This window comes from Oenanthe melanoleuca, chromosome 2 (assembly GCF_029582105.1).
Source record: "Oenanthe melanoleuca isolate GR-GAL-2019-014 chromosome 2, OMel1.0, whole genome shotgun sequence".
NCBI classification, from domain to species: domain Eukaryota; kingdom Metazoa; phylum Chordata; class Aves; order Passeriformes; family Muscicapidae; genus Oenanthe; species Oenanthe melanoleuca.
In genome coordinates, this window is record NC_079335.1 from 27315233 (window position 1) to 27341338 (window position 26106).

At 36.5% G+C, this 26106-nt stretch overlaps 1 protein-coding gene across 3 annotated transcripts in view; it reads right to left on the minus strand.

The window, feature by feature from the left end:
- The window catches only part of RALYL (RALY RNA binding protein like), a 364670-nt gene extending 339371 nt beyond the window's left edge, over positions 1–25299 (minus strand). For 2 of the 3 annotated variants that reach the window (XM_056485416.1, XM_056485414.1), the window contains exon 1: positions 25207–25287. The gene's annotated coding sequence lies outside the window, so the exon portion shown is untranslated. Of the gene's footprint in view, positions 1–25206 lie in introns of all 3 variants that reach the window. The other variant, XM_056485415.1, reaches the window with a different exon arrangement.
- Positions 25300–26106: the final 807 nt, after the last annotated feature.

Below are 26106 nucleotides of genomic sequence, written 5' to 3' on the forward strand. Positions count from 1 at the left end.
AGAAGAATACTGTGCTTCAGAAAACACAGATGTGAGCAAGACAATGTAAATCTTTATAGCTGGAAAGAGAATGGTGATTAGCTCAGTACAGCTAATGTGAAAAATGTTCCTTCTTTACAAAGCCACATATTTTGAGACAGCTGTAGCAATTCATCTTGAGACATAATGCCATTCCCAAAATTCTGCTTCGTAAGAGTTATAGCCATTCTTGTTTATTTTAGTTTGGCATAAGCAAAATGAATTTGGCCAGTGGATCTCTTGCTACATACATTGATCCTGGTATAAGTCTAGAAAAGAAGCAGCTTCAGGCAGGATGATCATTGCACTGTAGCCAAGAAAACACCATGGGCTCTCAGATGTTAACAAAAAGCTTTCCTTTAACCAACCCAGAATGAGGATTTACTCTCTCTCTCCTTGTCATGTCTAACACTTGTCTCTACAAGGCTTATTTTATAGCTGTGAATAAATGCTCACCTACATCCCACAGGCAGGCTGTGGAGCACTGCAGTTGTTTCACAGCATGCAGCAGCAGAAAGCAGGATGCAGGGGTGATGAGCACAGCGTGGAGTGATCCCTCAGTGATGCTGAGCTGGTGCAGTGGGAGACAATTCCCTTCCTCACAAGTAGTACAAAGAATGGCCAGGGGAAATAGGACAGGACCCAGCTTTCCTGGCAGTTTCCAAATGCAGTAATAATTCCTTGGCTACTGGCAGCAAAAGGAATTTTTGAACAGCCCTCTGGCACAGAGAAACACTTCAAGGAGTGTGAAGATAACCATACACCCTTTTACACAAATGTCACACACAACTGTTGTGGATGAATGCCAGGTATGAAGCAAATGTTTTCTTATGACTGGTATTACATTTCTTCCTCAGTTTTCAAAGTGGTCCCTGTATATTTGACATTTTAAGGGTATTTTCCAGTCACTGTATAATCTTCATTAAATAACCATGAAGAAGCTATTTCCTCTACAATGAATTAAAATATTATGTTAATGAATGAAGTACCATTACTTCAAATGGAACAGAAATCCCTATAACTATACTCCAAGGTTTAAATATAAATAACAACAAATGGCTGTCCATGATATTTATTTTTTTATTTATTTTGCAACATGGTAATGCTGTTCAAAGGCATAACAGACTTAGACATTACCATGAATGCAAAACTTCTGAATAACAGAGTTTCAGTAATCACAAATTAATTTTTCCTTGCTGAAGAATACTCATCTTTTTGATGGCAGAATTTAATTAATGCTGTCCTAAATTCCTGAATGAGATATTGGCTGGTATTGCTGCTGTTATGAAGTGAAACAACTAACATTGATAACATTCTGTATTTCCAGTCTTTTACAAAACGTGAGATCCCTAAAGGACAGAAAGGATTAATAAACAACATAGACAAATATTTAACAGATAAAATACAATCTAGTCATATAATGTTGAATTTTAAAGGAGATGCCTATAATATTTCATAAACCTGAAAATCCATTGTATTATCCATTACCTCAATTTAATTACAGAATTAGGAAAGTAAATCAGAGGAGACCTCAGAAAGACTATATCTAAACATGTGATGCCTGATCCTGGAATTAGTCTCATTACATAATCAACGAGCTTTGCCAATGGAAGAATAGACACAATTTTCCTTATATTACTAACAACATTTTTTCTCAAAAATATGACAAAAACCACAATAAGACAACTTTGTATTTTAAGTATGGAAATCCACATTAGCTACTTGTGTGCAAACAGCAGCTGGCCATGATTCATGACTCTTTTTTATGCAGGATAAATTGCCTTGCTTCAGCTTTCTCACACAATGGTATTAACTATTGTATGATCTAATTAATATATTCTGTATAACAATAGATCTAGTTATTAAATACAGGCCATAGCAATGTATAAAAAATGAAGTGCCACAGATAGGAAGCAAGTTAAAGGAAGTATTAGTTATGAACCAGAGGAAACAGTTAAAGAGATAGCAAAAGTCAGGTTACTTACCTTAAAAATGTACAGTCCTCCAAAAATGAAAGAGGGCATACACCATGCAGTCTGCATTTTTTAGTTGGCTGAAAATTACTACTTAGATAAACTGATATTTTTCATCAGAATTGGGCTGACTGATATTAAATGAGAGGAATTACTTGATAAAGTATTAAGCAAAGAGTTTCAAATGCATGATGTCAGGAACTGAGAAAGTACAGTAATACTAATAAAACAATACAAACACGATTGGTTTTATAAAGTAACATATTTAAACTTCCACTTGATTTATTTCCTGATTTTTTTTAGAGATGAAGAGCACAATCAGCAGAAAGTCAAGTTAGTAGCATCACAGCCATCATTTCTGAAAGTCCTACTCTTCACCTATACCAGAAAATTTACTTTGCAGCTCGTTCCACACTCAGCAGTGCAATGCACAGCATTTGCACCACCTAATAAACCCAGTGCTGAAATAGTATGGATGGGTAACCACAGGACACACCAAATTGAGTTTAAGAAACTGTTTCTAAACAGTCTGCCCTGTTTATTGTCCATATTTCAATGACAGAGATGTAGTGATGCCTAGTGGTAGCTCTGTAGTTTCCTAATATAGCCTTACAAAACATTTAAATCATGATACTAAGTAGTTTATGCTACTTTGATAAATTTAGAGAATCTATATCAAATCGACATACAAAGAAAATTTCTGAAAGCTCATACTTGCTGTAAATTTCATTGAGAATCCCTAATTCACAAAAGATATCCTAATCACTCATGCAAATTACTAGTTATAATCATCAGTGTAAGTTAAGCAATGAACTTCTTATATAAATCACACAAAATGAAATGTAAAACTCAACCCTGATCTTATAAATGTCAATGCAAATTTGTTCAATGTCTGACACAACTACAGATTCTGTGTATATAAAGAATTTGCCACAAACATAATCCACTTTTGTGGTGGTGTAAAATGCAATGATGTTCAGCACTAATAAATAAATACATTAAAAAGATAAAGTTATATTAAATTTGGTTTCTATAGTGGTCCAGATCTAGCATGGGAGTAAATTAATAGAACTCTACAGGAGCTAAGCTATTTCTGGAAATTTGTTCTGGATCTGGCTCTTGAAATAATTTTTTAAAATGATTAAGTAAAGTATTGCACATATAAGACATTGATTTTTGTCATTGATTTTGTGCTGGCATTTGAGCCAAGCCTCAGAAAGCCTGAACATTTTATGTATTTACAGCTGTCTGCTGGCAAGGAGTAATTCATTCATTCCAAATGAAACATGTTCCTGAAGATTATAAAACCAACATTTTTCTAGACTAGATTTACAAACAGATTTTTCAAATAAAAAGTTAGAAAATGTGCTTTAAATCATTGAAACTAAAGCTGAAGTCTGTTTCTTGATTTTTTTGGGCTTGTCAAACAGATAAGATAGATATTGATTATATTTGCTTCCCAAGAGAGCTGTTCCATCAGCAGAGAGTGAAGATCAATGATGAACCATCATCTCATAACAAAATATTTCCAGTGACAAAAGGAAGCTTATTGTTTAGTATTTTTGGTTAAATATGGATGCAGGAAAATGTTGGTTGCTTGCCATTATGTTTTTTCCTAACTAGACCAATCCAACCATCCTTACACAGGGAGAACAGTCTCCCTTTTGGCTGATCTGAGGCAACTTCAGACACAGGCCCTTTTGATTCATTTCCAAGCCTCTCTTTTGTCACATTCTGTTCAAAGCTCTTAGATGTACATAAGAGAATATCATCCTTATAGAGACCACTACTTATTTATTTAAACCACTCAGCTCCCCAAGTCTCAACCAGTATATGTGTTATATCAAAGAAGAAAAATCTTCTTTTCCCTCTCTTTCAGAATACTTGTTTACCAATGTAACTGTAGGCAATATTGCTACCTACAAGTGCTTTGCCAAAAATGAAACACAGACTGGAGAAATCAGTTGTTCCACGTGTTCCAGCCCTTTATTTTCTCTTCCTACCAATTTCAGTGTCCTTTGGATGAGCACAACATCCAGAATAGATTGGAGATTTACTAATATTGGAGGTCACCTTTTCAACATTTCTGTAGACAACTTTGTGGCAGTGGTTGAAAGCACAGATATTAAAACATTTGCTTTTAAATCTTAGAATGATGAGTAACAAACTGTGAATCACATGCAAGAATTTTGATGATGGAGGGTTTTAATGGAGGGTTACTCCCATTTCAGGCATGGAAAAAAAAAAAAAAAAGGCACAGTTGAAAAGCTTTAGAACAACTAGGAGAGTCAATAGATGTAGACTAAGTTGTAAATCCAGCTCTGTCCCCAGTGAAAACTAAGGATATTTGGCAAACACAGGATGGGGTTTGCATTCAAGCTTGAGATTGATTGTAAACTCTAGCAAATCATCTTTAAAGGCCCTGTTTACAGGAACTCTCATGATAAAATCTGTGAATCCAAATCTTGGATTATCTGCTAGGTGTCTCTTCATTGGTGAAGCAACTAAGGAATAGTCATTGGAAGCACAGGACAAGGACCTCTTGTGCACCTTTTCATAAAAATTTAAAAGAGCAACAGTGAATGTTTACACCACACTACTGTCACCCATATGTTTTATTAATCCCATACTAACATTACTATTCTGTGCCCTCACTCTACACTGTTTAGTTTTGAATTACTACACAGAGGCAGATCATTTCAGTGTAACATTTTGATATTAAAAGCTCAAAGATTTTCAGAGACTGACTAATAGCCACATTCTGGCAACAAACATGCCTTTTTCTAGCATTGAAGAAAGTTCAGGGAAAACTGCCTTTTAAGACATTAAAGGATCCTGCCAATCTGGAAGAACTAACAGCAAGTACCAGTAGCTATCTTAATCCTCTACCTAATGGTACTTGCCAAGACCCCAAAAATTACAATCAGTTTATGTCCTGTACTTTGAGAATTCCTGCCTAAAAAATTCTTTTTAGGAGCCATTAGCACAAATCAAAACAGCTGCTAATCTGAGGAATAACAAGAATGAGAAGCAAGTTGACAGATCCCTCGGATTCAGCTCTCCAAGGTCTTAGGTCCTTCACTAAGGGCAGCTTCCTCAGGCCTCAGAAATGCATTCAAATGAAGCTGAATAAAAATTTTGGTGTGAAAATATGTATCCATTACATTTTCCTTTTCACGTTCAAAAAGCTTCTGCGCTGTAGTTATTCAAATTCAAATTTGTCCTTTGTATTACTGTTTTCAGAGATATTACGGTATCATCTCAGAGATCCATATTTATCAGGCTTCAATGAGCTGCCAGCAGTGTAGGCACTCCCTAACAAAGTATAAGGAAACTGTCTTATTCCCATTTCCTGCTGCACAGCTCCTCTTTTATAATTGCAGTTCCATTATGATGCCTTACATCAACAAGAGTGTCTGTACTTCCAACTAGCCAAATAAATAGGATGACTATAACAAAGAGGCAGAAACACTCTGGGGTATACCCATCCACAATGCCAAAAGCAAAACAGTATCTGCCTCCTTTATCATCTTTTACTCCATCCATGAGGTAATAGCTGAGGCTCAGGAACCTTAAATATACACATACAAAGGGAAAAATCTGGAAATATATGTTAATTCTCCACATGCCCCTCTTCTTTAATACTGAAAAGCTGAGTTCCAGAGATAATAACTTCAGCACCATATATTAGTTATGGCTCATTACACATACCAATGGAAAAAAATAATATTGGTTTTGAAACACAAAAAAGAAAAAGGAGTGTTACAATAATGACTTTTTAACCTATGGATATTTTTCTCTTTATCAACAGAGAAAGACCCCATATTTTTTCTCTAAAGATCTGATCCTAGAGTTAAAATTGTGTCTCACAGGGCATGATCCTTTAACCCCTGTCAGACAGGAGGTCTCCAAAGCTCACTTCCCACAACGAATCACAGTTCTTGATCCAAAGCAAAACAGTCAGAAAAATGGTGTTTTGACAGCTGAACATCTGATGACTGGATCACTTAAACCCTTCTGTTATTTAACCCTTCTCAAGACTTAACAAAATAACATGCTCCACATTATCTCTTTGGATTATTGAATGATACCATATTTATCCTTTACATTTAAGACCTTGGCAGGCCTAATTAATGCCAAAATTTCTAGGATTCATTAATACACTCCCTTTGTCAATGCAGTTGTTGCTAAGTAGGGCATAACTTAGTCTATTTTAAATGTTTGATTGATTATAATCAATACAGTATTCAAGGCACAAGACAGATTTTTGTGCAGTAGTAACAAGAAAAGCTGAAAAATATGCAAGCTCGTGTCCACCACCTTCCATCAGAAACAACTGACTTTCTAACTGTTGTTTCGCTATGAATAATGCATTCTTTTAAATCCTCTCAAAATGCAAAAGAGAGGCTCTACAGCTAAATAGCTTTCACTGAAAAGATAGTTTCAAGTTCATAATTTCTATGCTTGGGTTTCATGTGCATAGCATTTTCTCCCACTGTCTGCATACACCACACACATGCATTACTTTAACATTTTCAAAGCTCCATTTGTTATTCTGAAATAAGACTGAAATAAGACTGAAATGACCTTTCCAATACAGAACTAACTATCCTATTTTACACAATTTACCACTGAAAGGGAGCAAATCCCATCACATTTGCTGTGAAAAAGTTATGAGTGTACAACCAGGTAAACAATTCTCCATTGATTTAGTGGAGATACCAATTTATATCAGCTGCAAATATTGGTCACCATGTCCAGAAATGTCCAGGCCAAAGGTTTGTTTGTTTTTTTTTTAATTTTACCTTAACTTCAAATAAAGATTAGCTTTGGGTAGACTTTTTGACTTTTATTATTTGCTGATGGAATTATTTGTATTTTATTTAAATGCTCAAAAAACATGTGGATAAGGCACTTGGTTTAGTAGTGAACATAGTTGAGTTGGGTTAAGACCTGAACTTGAAAAATCTTAAAGGTCTTTTCCGACCTGAACGATTTCTAATTATAAAGGATCAGTGAACATTTTTCAGATATGTTAGTAGCTATATAGAGGGACAAAAGGAGGTTTACATGTGAAACTGAAATCTTAGAGAAAAAAAGCAGAGTAGAAGGGAATTTTAGAGGTCTAAGCATCAACTTTCTGTTTCTGTTGGGAATACACATCCTGCAACTAGATACTGTGCTCCTTTCACTGCCCAGCACCTATGCAGTGTTTACAAAGGTTTTTTTCTATCTCACACCATTCCTCCACATATTTGCAGAAGGGAAGACTCTCCAATGTGATCCATAAGATGTAACTATACTCTCATCAGCAATCAAAGGTAATGTTCATGAGTAAAATTAACTAGATTTTTTCATTTAACTCTAAGAAGATTAACTTTATTGCACGTATGTAGAAGAAGTAAGTCACAATAAATAGGCAATTTTCATCAACAGGAAAATTATTTTCATATTCTCAGATTTCTCTGAAGGAAATATGATAGCCCTTATCTGCACTTCAATGTTTGAAGTGGTTTTATTTTTAATTTTATGCTTTGAAACAAATACGAAAGTAAGTAATGCTGGTGCTTATTTCCAAGGTGCAATCAGTATCACATTCTCTAATGATCATGGGAAAGATGCTAATAGGAAAGTGCCCACTACATTAATTAATTAATATATGTTTAGTAAGTGATACAGTCTCCTGTTTTCTAACAAATACTCTTCATTCCAGTTCAAGGCAATGGGATATTATTTCTCTATGCTGCAACTTCCCACTGAAGAAACTGTACCCACATCCCAAAAGACTGATCATCTGAAAGGGATATGGGGAGCACTTGTTTAAACAGAAGATTTTTCAGAGGACTGCACGGGAATGAGGAGTTTCAGTCTTTGAGACCACACTAGCCCAGCACTGAGTTTGATGTAATTAAGCATACCCAGAGACTTCTGAAAGTCATATAAACTCCACAAGATACTACAGACATTGAAGCTGGAGGAGGCAGAGGCATTGCACATGTCAACGTTGTTGATGTGTCCTCAAAAAGAAAGAAAAATCAAACCCAAAAAACCAACCTCATCATTAATTCTCATAATTTATTTTCTAAATAAATATGAAAATAATTTTTAAAAAATTACATTATCATCTAAAATAAAAAAGAACCAACATATCCCTAAATATTAAAATTACTTTTTTAATGTTTCTGAAAACTACTGGTTTGGATTAGGACCTTTTTTATCACACTAGCTGCACAATATCACCACAAGACATAATACTCTAATTTATAAGCAGTTTTAACAGTGAGATGCAGAAAATGCCTTATGTTGGGATTTGTCAAGCACAAGTGGGTAAATGAAAAATATATTTAGATGATGGCAAGATTCCTCTAACTATTTGTGGAAAAGAAATTTACAGAATTCTGGCTTATGTCGCAATAAGTTGGTTTTCTTACCTGCATCCCCTAAACGTGATAAAATTTTGGCTACGCTTGTCATATAATTATATTAATATGATATGATATGATATGAATTATAATATAATGAATTATATGAATTATAATTATATAGTTGATGCCAAGAATGATGTAGATGTCCTTCTATAGCAGCCAGTTGAATTGAGACTCTCAAAATATATTACTAGCTATTTAAGTTTGACTTTACTAATTGGTTGGGCATCTGACTACAGAGAATACTGATTCTGAAGAAATCATACTTTATCTTATATGGTACTATAGCATTTTTCAATATAATATTACAGAATAAAGTAAGAAGTCTATTTTCCACCAAGATGAAACACTTGCATGTCAGCTACACAGCAATCTTTTGTCCAAAAAATATATATTATTCTGAGAAAAACAAGTGAATTGTAGAATATGACTTAATTTAATTATGTGATCTTATAAAGTATAAACTTACAATAAGAGATCTTGACAAGATGTGCATTTTGGAAGTCAACAGGGCCTCACCTGCACAACCAAGGGGGATCTTAACCAAAGACAAAAGATATATCACCCCCTTGCAAGATTTGTATCTGCTAGGCTGAGACTAAATATGCAAATGAAACCATGTATTTAAGCCACACTTGCCCAAGCAATATTTTTCCATTAATTTATATCAACTAACAGTTGGTTTCATAGCAAGATTTTTTTTTTTTTTTTTTACTCTGGCTTGTGAAAATAACTCTTAATTTTTAATGATTCCGCTGTAGTTTAAAAAATGGGGTTTGTTAAAAAAACTAACAAAACTTTCTCTATCTTAAGCAGAAATTTATACCTTATCTGACACCATATATCATAAAAGATAAAGTCATTTAGTATATAGGATTTCATATATTTTTATATAAAATGAAGTATGTAAAGGAATTACTTCAGCAGTTTCTTACAGATTCTCTTTAACTATTGGAACACAATTACTTCCATGAAAGTCAGCTAATTTAAAAATCAAAATTAGCTGTAGGTCTTTTTAAATTTTTGCCTACAAAATGGAGTTTCCCAAAGACATCACTATGATAAGCTCACTATTTGTTAACTTGGCTTTGATGTCTCTTTCTACTCCATCTGCTCAGACACATGCTCTTATTATTCTATTAATAAAGACTTTTTTTTTCCTTTTCTTTTTCTCCTTCTTTTTAGGTTGAGATTTGTTCAAATGTGTTGAAGAAGACAGATACATAAAAAACTGCCAGGATAAAGAACTTCCTGGGGCCTTACAGAAAGAATACAAGAACAATGATATCATACCTCAAGTATAACAGAAGTCCACATTATGAGAATGAGACAAAAAATGTTCACAGAAAGAATATTTTAAAATGCATAAGGATCTTTTCACTGATTATATTTTCAATATACTGCTGGTGATAGGATCTGACTGAATGATTTCATGGGGTAATACATGCAAATACTTGAAATGATTTCACATTGAAAAGAATTTCAATATTTACATTCTGTGTATTGTTTTGAAAAATGTAATTGTTATGAATACATAGTCTACTGCAGAATCTTTAACACTAGTGGTGGGTAGAAATCTGCATATAAATCATGTGGATATGAGGTTGGAGCTCATCCTCTGTGGTTTTAATAAACTGTTAATCTCACTTCCATTGCTGGTGTCCTCTGCACTTTGGCTACACAAACCTTAAAATTTCCTTTCCTATCATTACTTAAATGATAAGCATTTGTAAGGTTTTAAAAGTCTTGGATGAAATTTGCCTAATGTAATAAGTACGTATAGACTAGTTACTGTTCTAAATTAAATATGTGAACATGTATGGGAAGCTGAATGTCACAAAAACCAGAGGACTTCCTTCCAGAGCTTCTGCTGGAAATACAGATACAACTAAGCTTGAGTGGTGTGTATTGTCCATTAAAGCATGCTTCTGATTTGAAATCTTATTCTGATACTTCCTCATGCATTGGTGCAAACAGAAAATATGGTTCAAATTTATAGCTTCAATTAGAAGTTACAAGGCAATGGTCCAAAAGCAATTTTCATAAACAGTTGTATTTTTATGCTACCATTATTGCATATTTCATAATGAAACTTCAAATATATTTGTCTAGACATGTAATCTCCCTCAATAGAGTAGATATAGACTGTACACATCCACATTCAAAAAACACTATATTGAAAAAAGATAAGTAAGTTGGCAAAGTCAAGGAATACAAAGTTAGGAAATGCCAGAATTTAGGAACTCATAAGCTCCTATAATTTGAAATTATTTCAGGAGTTTGATATGAGCTGCAATATTGATCTAATAATGTATTCCTACTTCACCTTCTTGCAAATATATCACAATTTTTTATTTTCATTTTAAAAAATATGTTCCTGCCTTAAGCATATTTTCTACAGTATATATCAAGGTTTTGTTTTTCCACAGAATATAAAGTTGCTGTTAGTTGATATGATCATAAATAGATTGGTATGACAATGTGATCTGTCCTGATATGTCTAATTGTACAAGGCATCACTTCCTGCATCAACTTATTAATATTTATAAAATATAAAATAAATTATAAAATTAACTATAAGCAGTCTTATTTATTCTTGCATTCTTATTCTAGCATTCTATGTATTCTACTCCCAACTAGGTTCTTCTGAAAATAAACTTTTCTTATTCTTTACTACCAGCAGAAACAGAATGCGCTGTTTTGCTTTTGAACCATTGTGTCAGCTCTTTTTCAATTCAGTGTACCAGAAAAACTATATACTAACTCATTTCATTGGAAAAACAGCATTGAACTTTTATATTAAATCCAATTTTTCTAATGTCATCAAAACCCCTGATCCAACAGGTAGCAGAGTGTCTACTCTATTGCACTAATAACTTTTTCCACATTTAAGAAACAAATCCTACTGTACCCCTACTGTACTGAAAACAGAAAGCTGATCTTGCAATAAATTCAGTAACAAAGTTGTTATAGGCTTAATTAGAAGACTGGAAGTATCCATAGATATAGCTACCTAGGAGCACCTTCTACATTTTGTGGTATGTGCTGCACTACTCAAAATACACAGCAAAGAAAGATTTCATGAGAGAATATTGTGCATGGTAACTCATCTTTAAGAAATTATGTCCCCAGATAAAAACTCTCTCATGTCACAACCCAAGTGGACTAATATCCAACAACCCAAGTGGACTAATATTCAAAGTGTTGGTCTCACTGACAGGGAGAGCAATACCTGACTCCCAGTTTGTCTAAGTTGCTACAAGCCACACACAGAAAGCTACATATTTTATGTTCAAAGTATGCCTGGTCCTTATAATATTTACTTAAAGTATCGTTTGTATGTGAAATATCTTCTTGATGATGGTGGCAACCTTCATTCAGCCTTGTTTGCAATTCTGTTTTCCAGGCCAAATAGAGACTGCAAACACACACACTAATTATTATAGGCACATAGATGAATGTCTAAGCCATCAGTAATGCAATAATCTACATTCCTCACACAATAAAACTTTCACAAAGGTCTTTAATTCTGTATTTACTAGAGATGGCCAAAATTCTCTTGAGTTTCAAAATTTCACTATTTTCTCAGTTTTCAAATGTTGGCAGAATGGCTTGTTGCTCTGTGTCAGCAACAGTTGAGAGTTAAGTATCATAATTAGGGAATCCTTATTTGAATTTCAGTGGTGAAATTTAATGTCAGGAGAAAAAAGCAATTTATTTCAAAACATTCATGATACATGAAGAAACCAATACCAATAAATACATTATATATCACTTTCCAGAGGTCACAAAGAATTTAATTTGAAAGAGACAGTTTATAAATATAAGTCAGTAGCATTACCATTTCAGGAAAGGATCAAAGCTTTTGAAGTTTTCATTAGGAAGTTCCTAGAATTAAAGTTGCCAATCTATTACTGGACTTCTATAAAGATACTTTACTGATGCACTGAAAGGCTGTAAAATATAAGAGTAAAGAGCTTGTCAAAAAAGAAATTGATAATTATGGATCACACAGTAGTTACATTTTGAAGTGAAATGGTAATTGCAATATGAAATTATTTTGTTGCACAGGAGTTGCAAAGCAAACTACAAAGTTAAAATATCTAATATTTGTGGCAGAGATGATAGAATGGTAGGACCAAGAAATGGGAGAAAGATTTGAGTCTGTGAAAAATATATCATCAGTTCACCTGTGTTTTGCAAAACATTTCCCTCACGTCTGTTTGCACAGCTCCTTCATCTTGCTTGTGTGTGCAGTATTACCAAGCTCACCAGCACCAGGGTTTTCAGAAAATCTACTCAAAGGAGCAAGAAAGTCAGGTTTCTCCCTTCTGCAAGTGACTCTAAATTCTGAAGCGTGGGATACATTGCATCACATTTCAACAGCTGTCGAGGACAAGCTTCAAATTGCATAACTTCTCTTGTACTATCAGTGAAGTTACCTAAAGTTAAGTTGGCTTCCCTTAAATCACACTTAAAGAAGGCATGGCCTGAATCTCCAAGGGGTATTTGCCCACACCAGAGCTACCTGCCTTTAAACTAATAACCTGCACCTCACTCTACAACTTTCTGAAGGCCCAGGAAAGTCATCCCCAAACTCTCTCACTTTAAAAAAATCCCAGGAAATAAAAGTGTTGAAAGTGCTTCCCTGGTTCTAGCAGGGAGATGGGCATGGTCTCTGCCAAGCCTGTCCTGGTGCATGGAGGAACTCCTGTCTGTCCTGTGGGACAGGCACAGCTCTCAGTCCAGCTCTCTGGGGGATCTGGGTATTCACCAAGTTGCTCCAAAGGGCTCCCACTTTTCATAGAGACTGCCCAGAGACTGGAAATACCAAGCTCAGAGGCTCTGCCCACTCCTCTGAGTTTCCTCTGAGAAACTTGCTATTCAAATATGTGACTCAAGTAAATTGAGCAAAAATAATCAAATTCTAAACACATTAAAAACAATGCATCAGGCAGACTTTAATAGTAACAAAATGTAACGTTTCCTGTCAAGTAATGAGGCAATGCTCAGTTGTATCAATTTGTAGTTCATCTTTTAAGAAAATTTAAAATAAAATTCTCCTAAATGTTAATAAAATTTAACATATGCTTAAACATAAAATCCCTAAGAGAAATAATTGTTTTCTATCAGCTTTATGTTATTTTTATTTATTAATTTATTAAATAGCATGTTTGCATTTGACCTATAATATTTAGATTTTTTTCTAAAAGTCTTTTTAGGATATAAAGTTTATTTCAGGCTTTTGGACCCAATTGTTCTTCTCTAGACCTGTTCCACCAGCATCTGTAATAAATACTATTCCACCCAGAATATTTTGAAATATTCTTTCTCCACTCAATTTCTGTAATTGATTATAGTAAAAAGCACTTGGGAAATCTTAGCTTTTTCTATTTAAAGAATTAAGTCTTCAAATTTACAGCTGGGTCTTGTTTTGTATCGACTCAGCAGCTAACCTTTGCCTCTTTTGAATCAGGAAAAGTGGTATAGGCGAGCCACATGACCAATTTAAGCTCTAGATTTAGGAAATACTTTCTTAGGAAGAGCAGTTATTGTTTCTATTGACACTCCCAAAGCCACCTTGTGAGATGTAAGGCATTCCTGGTAGGAACAGCTGAGAGGAAGAAAGTACCTCTAAGGACTAAAAAGAGGCTTTTTAAAAAGTGTCCTTTTAGCCCTCCACCTTCACAGTGGCCTTGGTTCCAGCTGGGAAGAGACACAACACTGGGACTGAGCCAAGAGCCAGACCAGCACTGGGCCATGGGGTCCCTGCATCTTTCCTGACACTCACACTGCACAGCAAAATATCAGATAGCATTCTTCACCCTGGTGGGAGCATTTGAACTGCAAAGCTGAACAATGCACTTCAAAATTCAAACTAAATTAAAGAATAGAAATAGTTTTCAATTTGTACTCTCTCTGAAAGGGTAAGGAGTGAGAAGGACCCATGGAAATAAAGCTTTGAAAGAAAAGGAGGTAAAAAATAAGTAAATAAAGACCAGTGGAAAGTCTGATGAACGAATAAAAATGAATAAAACTGAAACACAGACTTGTGCGCAAACTGATTTAAAGGGTTGAAGTGGGATATAAAAGCAACAAGAAATCTAAGCTTTGTCCTGCTCCTGAACTATGAAACCATTTCATTCTTTCATAGTCAAAGATATAAGACTATTAGGAGGAAAATAATCTTACTCCAAGAACCACTTGCTTGAATTGTGTCATGTTATGTTTCATGGGAAGATGGGTATGTTTTCAACAGTTTAATTGTTGTGGTTTCATTCTTTAATTTAAAAAAAAAAATGAAATTAGTGAAATATCTGTAGTGGTGATGAAAGCTAAAGTAGAGAGGGAGAGAAGTTTGAGCTGGAGCAGAAGGTAAGGAAGAGTGGTGATTGAAAACATCCTCATTGTCTGGAGCCTTAGCTGAATCACTGGGGATTTTTTTCTCCATTTTTATTTCTGCCCCTCCTTCTTTCTCTACTCCTCTCCCCTCTTCCATCCCTCTCCTATTGCTTTCTTTCATTCAATCTCCTGAGCTGTGCTGACTACAGGAGAAAGGTCCAGAGCAGGAAGGAAAGTCCAACAAGTCTGAAATTTTAAAAAATCAAAAATAAAAGATAAAAAAAGATCCAGAAATTCAAATGAACACATCCATCATTTAAAAATTTGCTTTCCTCTGTCAATGCAGATCAGTGTGACACAGGCCTCTATAGCTGGGCTGTCTTTGATCTTAAAACATCTGAGAATTTAAAGCAGCCAGTCCTATTCTGATTATGATGAGTATTTACAACATTCATTAATACCTGTGACGACGTATCACATATTTCTGAACCCGTATTAAAATTTCTGAGATGAAATGTCACAGTGTATATGACATTAACTTGTACATAAAATTAAAAATATATAAATGTGGCATTTCTGAAAAACTGCAATTATTTTTCTTGTAATCTTGCCTTTCACAAGCCTGTCTCCAAATGTGTGATCCTCAGCCAATATGCCCAGACTACCTACTCACCCAGAGCAGCAGGAAGAGCAACAGGGACACTGAATTTGTGTTTGGCTTATGTGCACTGCCCTCACAGAGAAATTCAGCTGGGCTTCTCTTTGTTCTGACAATCTATGGTCATGAGACCTTTATATTCCTGTGACAACACTGTGCTCCTAACTCTGAGCAGAGACACAAGAGTGAAAAAGGAAATGTTATGGTGCATAAATGAAAGCAGGAAAATAGGCAAAAACTTCATGAAGTCAGCACAGGGTTTTCATCCTTGTAAATCTCTTTTATGTGAACACTGCTCAGACAATGCATTTTTGAGGGACAGTACAAAAAACCTAGGTCCGAAATATAAACAGAACATGAAGAACAAAGACTAAGAGGTGGTGAAGTGTGTAACGTGACACAATAGCTGCAGCTAACAGTTTATAATCCCTAGAGAATATTACTGTGCTTATTTGAAGCAGTTATTTCAAAGTGCTGAGAACTCCAACTTTTAACTTCCCTTCTCAATTCTTACAAGTCCACAAGATTTCTGACTCTGTACAAACCATTATATTATAGCTGCTGGAGCCTACAGCTGCAGCTTACTTTATCATGGTAGTAATACTGTGGTATTTGGGCAATTAACTCTCTCTACACTGAGTTTTGTGCTTACTCCTATAATAACAAATGGTTCATTTCTAATTTGGATTCAGCTTTAGTTTGGTTTCATACTATGCTGTCAGTGAAAAGCATGGCCTGTGTGAGCAGTTTAATGATGTCTGCACAGGTACCCAGCTAGTGCCAGGCCAAGAGTAAAACACAACCCATGGTGGAAACATTTTCATATATTTCAGTACTAGTAGAAAATCTTACAGAAAGCCCAAACACATGAATGATATAGCAGAATTCATAATTAGTGGAAAAAGAGGATGATACCCCAACATACTGTGTAGTGTCACAAATTGGCTGCTGTTTGGCATCCTGCTACACACAATGACTTGGGACAGATCTGAAGCAAGGCACTGAAGTAAACTGTATCACAGAGCTAATTCTACAGGCATTAGCAGTCTTATAAAATTCTAGTCTTCTCTAAAAAATTACCTGAGATAGGGAAAACTAAATTCTATCTTAGAAGTACAGGTTTTACTGGAGTATTTAAAAACAATTATGTACATGAAGATAGCAGCAGCATGCTATCAATAGCAAAATATTTCCCCAATATTGCCTGGATGACCTCAGCTCACAAACCAAAAAGCCTTTTACAGTTTCAATACAATGGTTTATTGCACAATGATTCATTTATACAGTACAATTAGCTGAATCCATTGCCACCCACATAATTCTTCTGTTTCGATAATTTTCAAAGGTTTTCAAATGAGGCCCATGATTGTACCCAACAGCTTAAGTCCCTGGGTTTTAGAATAGGAGTCTGTGAGGAGAATTCATTGAAGGATCAGTTGTTGTTGGATCACATTACAAAAAGACAGAAAACTGGGTGAAGCAGTACAAAAACTTGTAAGATCTTGTCCTAGACATTCCTAGGAATTTTGTCATAGCCTGGAATTGATTCAAGATATTTAGAAATGCATTTGTATTTCTGTGAAAAAAATTGCTGGAGAAGTTGAAAATAAATTCAAGTGAAAACTTAAAGCCATGAAGATTTTAGTGGCCAAAAAAAATAATTTTTTAACCAAATATTTCATTGCAAAATTAGGATTTGAAGAATTAGAGGGTTGGGGAGCATGCGATTCATCTCCTTTAACTTCATCCATCAAAAAGTTAGGAATCTATTTGAAATGGGCCATGTAGGTTCCCTCTCATCAGTGCAAAGAGAGAGGCATTTTAGGAAGGTTGTTCATCTCAGCTGTCCATAGATGCCTCTGTTGGGATGTAATCTGTAATTCTCTGCAGGAAGAGAATATTTATCTCCATTGACTACAAAGCCTTGAGCAACTGTGTTAGACCTCAATGACTAACTTTTAGATGGCTAAAATGATGACTAGCTTAGTTCTACAAAACTATTTTTTAAACAGCAAGGTTAAGTGAGATGAATAGAGCCTTTTGTGTGAACCACTTTATCAAAAATCTACAGGAAAAAAAAAGTTTTGACATGAAATTTTGACCAGCCTATGTATTACTGATTTTAACAGCACCAGGGCCTAATTCTGCACTTTTCTATTTCTACAGCACCTACTGGAGCAGGGCACGTGCTGACAAATGGTAATCCAGTATGCTTTTCTCATAAAATAATAAACAATAAGATAGCATCAATGTCCTGATAAACTAGCCCCCTAAAGCAAAAGTGGCATAAATGCAGTTTCTCTTTTAATTATTCATAATGTACACTAATTGTCTACAACTTGCAAATGCCCAAGCAGAAGATGGTAACCTCTCCAGAGTCAATCCTGTGACTGTATCATTTAAAGAACTCCCATTTGACTAGAAGTTGTATAGGCAGGAGGAAATTTAATTTCATTCTTTTTCTTCAGTTTGAGAAAAAGAAAACAAAGTGGATGTGAATTTATGCAGTACAGAGCATATTAGAAAATTGACCTACTGTGCAATACTTCAAGTGTTGGGTTTTATCCTGTGAAATCAGTGGCAAATACAAAATGAGAATAGGCTAGCACTGATTATGTGTGTGTGCGTGTCCTACTTGGAAAACAGTAGCATTAATCGCTTTTAAAGGTACCCAAAGAGGAAGTTTTGTTTACATTATACCTTCGTGGGGCCTGTTTCATAGACACTGCATGACAGTTTGCATAGCACATTTTAAAATCTTACTTCTAATGTTTATTGTGCAAAGGATCATTCGATAAAATATTGTAACTAGATAGAATTACTTTTCTTTTATAAATAGTAACTTGCATTACAGATCAAGCTCAGAAGCATGTTGCTGCAACTGCTAAAAGCACAGTGCTTCATTGTAAAAAATCAGTGAGTTATTACTCTAACTCCCTGTACCCACAAGAAGAGCTGTTAGCGTGCAGTAAGCCTAGAGTGCAGGCCTGGTGTGCAAAAATTCACAAGAGTATCTTTGTTACTTTCATTTGTATTCTAGAAAACAACACATCTAGGACAGTACAAATATTTTAGTGCTTTTGCACTCCATTATAACACAAAACAAAGGAAAACCAGCATTGCCAACACCACGCAAATATAATTCTTTGAGACAGAAACTCCAATTCTTCAGTCAGTCTAAAAATACTGCATGCAAGGTATGCATGTGCAGTGCCTCCCACAAATTGTAAAGTTATCCTGATTTAACAAGATCTGTCATATCTCTTTGACAATAGTTCCTGTTCACCTTCTATGCAAAACTCTGAGCAGAAACAGAGACACCTTTTTACTGAATGAACTGTGGTAATGTAATGCTTCCCTACAGAACAAATTTAGCCTTGTTTCAGTCAGATTAAGAATCACATTAATACTTGATTTGTGCCAGACATCCCATTTTTGTTGACCATGAACACCACAACGCACATGACTGATGCAAGGGAGGACCTTGAGGAAGGGAACTAACGTGACTGAACAGGCTGAAATAAAGGCTGCTGGTATGGGGCACAGGGGGAAGACAGGGACCTGACTTTCACCAGGTTATTCAATAATCACCAAGGTCCAAGAGTTATCATTGTATCCTTTATGGTCTCTTGTTCTTTAAATAACAATAATAATGGCCTGTACTGCCTTTTATAAGCTATTGCCAATCCAAAGGACTGCAAGCTGTTCTCAGAGGACCATAAAATTAACTACAGAAAGCATGAGCTGTTATCAGAGCTCCACTTGGTTACTCAGAGAATACACAGCAGTACAGGCAATAATCACTGACATCAGGAGAAGGCCACCTGGGAAGGACCACTGGTGTAAACCAAGTTTAATCAGACCTCTGGGTATTTTAGGACAAAGACTTGTGAGTGTGCAAAGGAAAAATAGAAAGTCTGGCGAGTGCCACTGATATTCCACCACATTCTAATACCCACTGCTGGTCATCACTCATAAGAATCCCACGTCTGCCAGTCAAGGCAGAATATAAATTATTCTGCTTACCACCATTACAATGAAGCAACTGCATCAGAAAAAAAAAACAAGAAAAAAAAAAAACCAAAAAGCTCTGTTCCTGAAATGGAAATGCAACTGCATAGTAGTTGAGCCCCAACATCCTGGCAGGCCAGCCAGGATGCCAGGAGCCAGGAGACACACAGTGATGTGTCAGAGGAAACTTATTAACTCTGTAGCTTTTGTCAAGAGGCAGCAGATAATATAGGTCTGTTAATAAATTCAAAACCAAGAAAGTTAAACTTTTAGCTGTCAACAAAAAGTATTGGTTAAGCCCCAAAGGATAATCAATGTAAGAGTTTTGTTAATTCTCTATCACATAAAAGCATCTTTAAAAATCTCTCTCTATGATTCTGTATATCCATCATACATTTTTATTCCAGAATATCACAACAATAAAAATGTGTTAATTTTATTCACACTAAGCAACCTGAAATTTAATTAGCAATTTGGAGGTCTACTTGATTATTTTTTAACTTGTTGGCAGATGATTCATTGAGATGAAAAATCACACTTCACTGTGCAAAAATAAACTTTCTCAGAAAATACTGCCAAAACTGCAGTATAAATGCTTTTGAAAGATTAAGTACATTATAGAGATTAGAGTGCCATTTTGAAATAGAAAAAAAAAAAGACCATAAAAAGGTACAAATTATTCTAATGTGTGTATAGGCAAAACAATAATCTTCATGCCATTTTACTCCCATAATTTTCAAAGATCATAAAATAAGAATGGACCTTAACAAAGGTCAAAATGTTGCATTTTAAACTTCCTACCATATACCAAAGCAGCATTTTGTTTCCTTCTGTCAGTCTGGATCTGAGTTTAAGGGAGCTACAAACTGGATTACTATGTAGTGTCACAGATTACATAATTTTTCATCAGTAAATACTCAACTTCAGCCTTCTGTTCAGATATTCTGCAAGTACTTAAAATGTACAGGATTTGGCCTCAGAATTTGACAGAGCACCACATCCTCTAAACCAAGGGAAGTCAAAAGATCTATCAGTCTTTATAATCCTACACTTTAAACATTATTAAGCTTTTTTATCTGTTTATCTTTTAAAACCCAAAATGCAGGGAAGGAAGAAAATAAGGAAAATTACACTATAAAAAAGAAAATAACTGTTATAGAACAATACTTTAGAAGACTAGAGACCTAAGACATAAGAAACCTGCTAACTCTCTAATAAGGTAAAAATTTTTAAGAACCCATAACGAACTTTCAAACTCATTCCTGAGAAAAGAGTCTGTGATATGGCATCACCTCAAACCTATTCACCTTCCCTTCCCTGGCAGGAATACAAAATACTAAGATAACATGTAGAAAACTCTTGAGAGTTTAAAAACCAAAGTGTTGCAGAAGAAATTCCCAAGAGTTCTTTCCTGTTGCACTATAACCAAAGAAATTCAGGTTGGTTAGGCAGAGTGAGGGGAAGGTCCACATGGTGCAAGCCCCGTTTACCAGAAGGCAGAAGGCAGGTCTGTGTGTGTGGCTTCAGGTGGAAATTTTGGGCTGATGTGAGAGCCAGAAATCACTGCCATACTTTCAGCTGAAAGCAGAACAGACCAGTTTGGGCAGAAGAGGATTTGAATGCAGCTTCTCTGTTTCTGCTGCAGCATGATTTTGGGCAGAGCCCATCTCAACATCCCCTCCTAGCACCAGCCACTCTTTTGGAAAACTCTCACAGTTAAACCCAGAAATCATGAGGGAAAATGAGCTGCTATTGCTCTCTAAAAATAAATATACTATACTCTGAAGAGCAAAGACATGGAGAAGGAGCCTTACTGTTTAAGGTCAGCAATGGCACAAAAGGAAAAAAAAAATAAAAAAAGGAGAATAAACTGTCTGAAAATAAATTTAGGACAGAAATCGTGTTTCTAAAATCATGAAAAATGAGGCTCTGACCCACCTTCAAGTGATGCAGTGAGAGTGATACCCCAGCTAAATTTAAACCAGAGCTTTTTTATTTGAACAAAATAAGAAGATCAGCCTTGTATTGCAGCAAACAGACTTCATGACTCCACAGGCTACTCTAGTTCTATCTCCCATGTTGAAAAAGGTAAGAACATAGTCTTCTTTTGTTAGTTCAGGCCACTACAGCAGCTAAAACCTTGTACTCATGAGTCAGCACACTGAATGCTACACAGTTTCTCATTTCTGTTTACCTGTTCTTTTTCATTTGGAAGTAAATACTTATAATAATAGTTATAGAGGAAGAAAAGAAAAACTACTTTCCAAGATTTCACTTTACACCCTTTATAAAGGTATCTTATATCCCTATGCTATTCTGAATAGCAAAACAGAGGTAAAGAAAAATAGAAGATGTCATTTCAGTCTGGACACTCATTACTTTTAGGAGCTAGGGCAGTATGACTATATCCCATACTATATAAGGAATATCATTATATCATCACTTGTAGAAACAAAGCTGCAATTTGTAGGCAAAATTTTTATTCATCTCAAAAGCAGAAAAGGACAATTTTCTTTGACACTAACTACGGCTTTCTAAAACATGCTTTCAAGATTAGTCATAGTATAACTATAGAAGCACCAAGCCAAAACCAATTCCACAACCCAAATCCTACTCTACAGCCCACATACTGCACAGAGGTGGAAGGATCCTCTTTCAAAATCGTCTCCTTCCTATTCCTATTTTAAGGTCCCAAGGTGTTTTGGTATCCATGAACTCCTACAACCTCAGACTGCTGCAAATTAAATGTATGTATATTAATTACCATACTACTCAGACAACAAGTGCTTTGTGGATGAAATGTGGGCACTAAACAGAAAGTTTTAAGAATGCACTTTCTCAAACTTCAAGATAAGACTAGGTGAGCAGGATTAGCTCTTTGCTCAGCAACTATCTGTACAAAATTACACATGCAACACACCTGCAATATTAAAAGAAAGGACAAAAGGATCATTCTGGAAACTGCTAGCCTAGTTACTTTATTTCAGTGCTTTGGCAGCATCAAAATATTTTGCTTACTGAGAGTTGCACATAATTTAAAGAAAACGCTTTGTTTAAATATAAGGAGGGATGGAAATAAATAGAGGGGTGGAGAATAAAGTTTCAATCTCTCTTGTTTTTAATGACTTGCCTTTTAATTAAATCATGGAAAAATAAGCAGGCTGAGTCTTTTTAAAGTGTGGAGTAATGACCCAACAGATCGTAACTATTTTAGAAAAGTCATCATAATCTATCATGGAAATATCTCAACTAGTTTCTAGACACATGAATTATTGACCCTGTTATGCTGCCAAAAGTATTTTAACATGTCAGAGCAGAAGTCATGCATAAATATGTGCAAAATATTTTTATTACAGTAAAACTGGAAAAAGTCAGTGCAAATACACAATAGTTATGTTTCTACAAAGACAAATGAATTTTTTCATTTTTCAACATGACTAATTGCACGATATATAAACTTCTTATACTTTCTACTTTAAAGGAAGTTGCTACATTGCAAGAATTTAAACATAAGCATTAGAAGCCTCAAATTTCTAAATCCATTTGTAATTCTATGAATTATATTTACTTACATGACAGTGACAAAAGAAATATATCCCCTGTAACTTACTTTAGTTTCCACATCTGAATACATGATGTATCTTTAGTCAGTTATAGATCCTAAAATGTTATTTACATAAAATACAGTAATAAATCACAATAAAGTAAACAACAGAGAACATCTAACAACATTCAGCACTTGAACTATAGCATAATATTACACCATATTTCTTTCTGGAGGAAAAAAAAGAAACAACAACCATAAAAAATCAAACCCCAAACCAACCCACCCTGTCATCTGGAAAAATCTTTCCAAATTGTGTTTTACAGAACCAATATCCTGTCTGTACATCAGGGGCAGCCTCTGTTAAGCATTTAAGTGCTCTCAGTGAAAAGTAACAGTTTCTCCTCCAATCCTGAACTCTCAGGAACCATCAGGGAAAGTAACAGCTTCCTATTCCCTGTCAGCTAGTGGCACTATTAATCATCAAAACAAAACGAAACACCTTCAAGCAAATATCAGCTTCTGATTAATCTCCATCCCAATGAATTAGAGTCATAAGAGGCAACCTGCTGCCTTGTTTACGCCTTTTTAATACGAGGAGCAGAAGTTGGATATAAGGGTTTTCTGCCCTTAGGGCTACAAAATATGCCTCATGTGGCAGCGAGCCAGCTCTCCGAGGGAGCCTCCTTTGCTGTTCCACAGCTATTTTCTAATGGATAGATTTAAACAGACACACACAAGCACAGGAGTCACCACAATACAGGGCCGGAGCTATTGTTTTTGTCTAAAGTCCTGTGAGCATCTGTGCTCCTAATGAGGATCTCAAGGTCCCATTCAGTTTTGACTTCACTTCTGGTTGTTTTGTTTATTTGGGTTTTTTTAAATGCAAGGAGGAGAGGAGGGGTGTCTGTATTCTCTTTTTTCTTTTTTTTTTTTTTTTCCCAGCTGCCTTCCCCTCTATACAGCACAGCACATAAAACACCTCTCTTCAGATTTAACCAACCTAGGCTCAATTAGTGCAACATTTTGCACACATCCAGGCAATCACAAGGCAGAGATATTTAGTCCGGTTCTCATGTGTATTGCACAGACACTTTTAGGAAGGGGTGGAAGGAGATTTCTTTAAAAAAAAAAAAATCTCACAATGTAATTTACACAGCGTGGAAACGCCTACAAGGAGATGAAGTACCTGCACTGGGGAGATGTTCAGTTGTTCACTTCATCTTCCGTTGACAAGGAAACCAAACCGCACTTCATTCTCCAGGAAAACCTTCCACTGCCATCATTTGAAAATGTATTTATTTGTATATATGTATATATCTATCATCATCATCATGAGAACAATAACCATCATAAAACACTGCTGGCAAAAGAATAAAAAGTGAAGGTGCAAAATGTGCAAAAGTAAGGATCATCTCTTTGGCTTTCTGTTTTGCTTTGTTATCTTGAGGGAGGAAAAAAAAGTATTTAAAAATGATGACTGCAACATGCTGCAAGAAAAGTTTGACATTATAAACAGGCATCAAAAACTGAAGAAGAAGAAAAACAAAAAACCCTGCTGGTTGTACTGTTAAAAAAAAAAAAGAAAAAAGAAAAAAAAAAAAGAAAAAGAAAAAAAAAAGAAACAGTAACAAAAATAATAAAATTAACATCTTGCTCTGTGGCTTCCACCAGTATTGCAAGATTACAAACTCTGTGTAAACACTGCTGTAAAATGCATTTGCAATTCCCATCTCTTTATGGAAAAAAAAAAAAAAAAAAAGCCCTTAAAAAAAATACCCAAAAATAAAAATAAAACAACACCAGAAAAAAATCCTCTGCAAAAAGAGTTAGAAACATGCCTTTTCTCTTATCTTTAAAAAATAAGCATCATATTTCACATCGCTTTTCTGTGCCACAACAAAACCAGTTGCATATTTAGATATATAGCTACTAAATGTATATCAGTTGTTGCTGGACTGGCAAGTCTGTGTTATAAATATTATCATTTTTCATTCCCAGTGACTCCCGGCCCCAGCAGCACCTTTTGCTCACAGTTTAGTAACCATCGCATGCTAGGAAAAAAAACTTGTCATCAGCAAAAGATCAAATCCATTTAAACAATAATCAAAGAGGAAGAAAAAAAAAAAAAAAAAAGAAGAAAAAAAAAAAAGAAAATAAAAAAACAAAAGGAAGAAAAAAAAAAAAAACAGGACAAAAAAAGGAGGACAAGAATGTCAGCGGAAAGGTACTCACCGAGCGGGAGTAAAAGGGAGGAATAAAAATGAGAGTTACTATAAAATACAGTATGGCGGTGGAAGAAGGAATGAGGCGCTTTTTTTTTCTCTCCTCTCTAGTCTCTGCCTCCGGCAACCGCCACGTGATCCGGAGCCGGGCGGACTCGCAGCCGGGAGGGCGCAGCGGCGGCGCCGGGCGCGGACCCAGCCCGAGCCCAGCCCGAGCCCAGCCCGAGCCCAGCCCGCTCCGCTCCGCTCCGCTCCGCGCCGCCCCGGGCGGCAGCCGCTCGCCCCCGCGCTCCCTCCGCTCGCTCCGCTCCGCTCCTCGCCGCCGAGCGCGGGCACGCAGCCGCCGCCGGGCGGGGTGCGGAGGCGGGCGCGTCCTGCGCGGCAGCGCAACTTGCTCGCCGGCGCCGCGCGAAGTTATCGCCTGGCACCGCCCGCCTGTTGCCCTCCCCGCCGCTGCGGTGCCGCTCGCCCCCGGAGCGGGGCTTGCCCGGTGAGGGGTGAGGTGCCCCCGGCGGCGGCCCCGGTGTTAACCCGTGTGCGCCCGGGTGAGCCCTCCCGCCGATCCGGCGGGGGATGGGGGCTGCCGGCGGGGGCACCGCGTGTGCGCGCACGGCAGGGGTAGCCCGGCTGCCCGGCTCGCCGTCTGCGCGGGATGCCAGCCCCGGTTCCCCCGCGTGTGCTTCGGCTCCGCGGTACGCGGAGTACCCCGGCAGGCAGGCAGGGCAGGCAGGGGCATCCCCTGTTGTCGCGCCAGCTCCAGGGCACCTCTGCTGCGGGGAGCGGGGGGTTCCCCCGTGCCGCTCCTGCTCCGTGTGCGCGCAGCTCGGGATGCTGCCGTGCCGAGCGCCGGGCTCGCAGCCGCCGTGCGCCCAGTCATGTCTGAGCAGCGCTGCTCCCGTGTCTGAGAGCG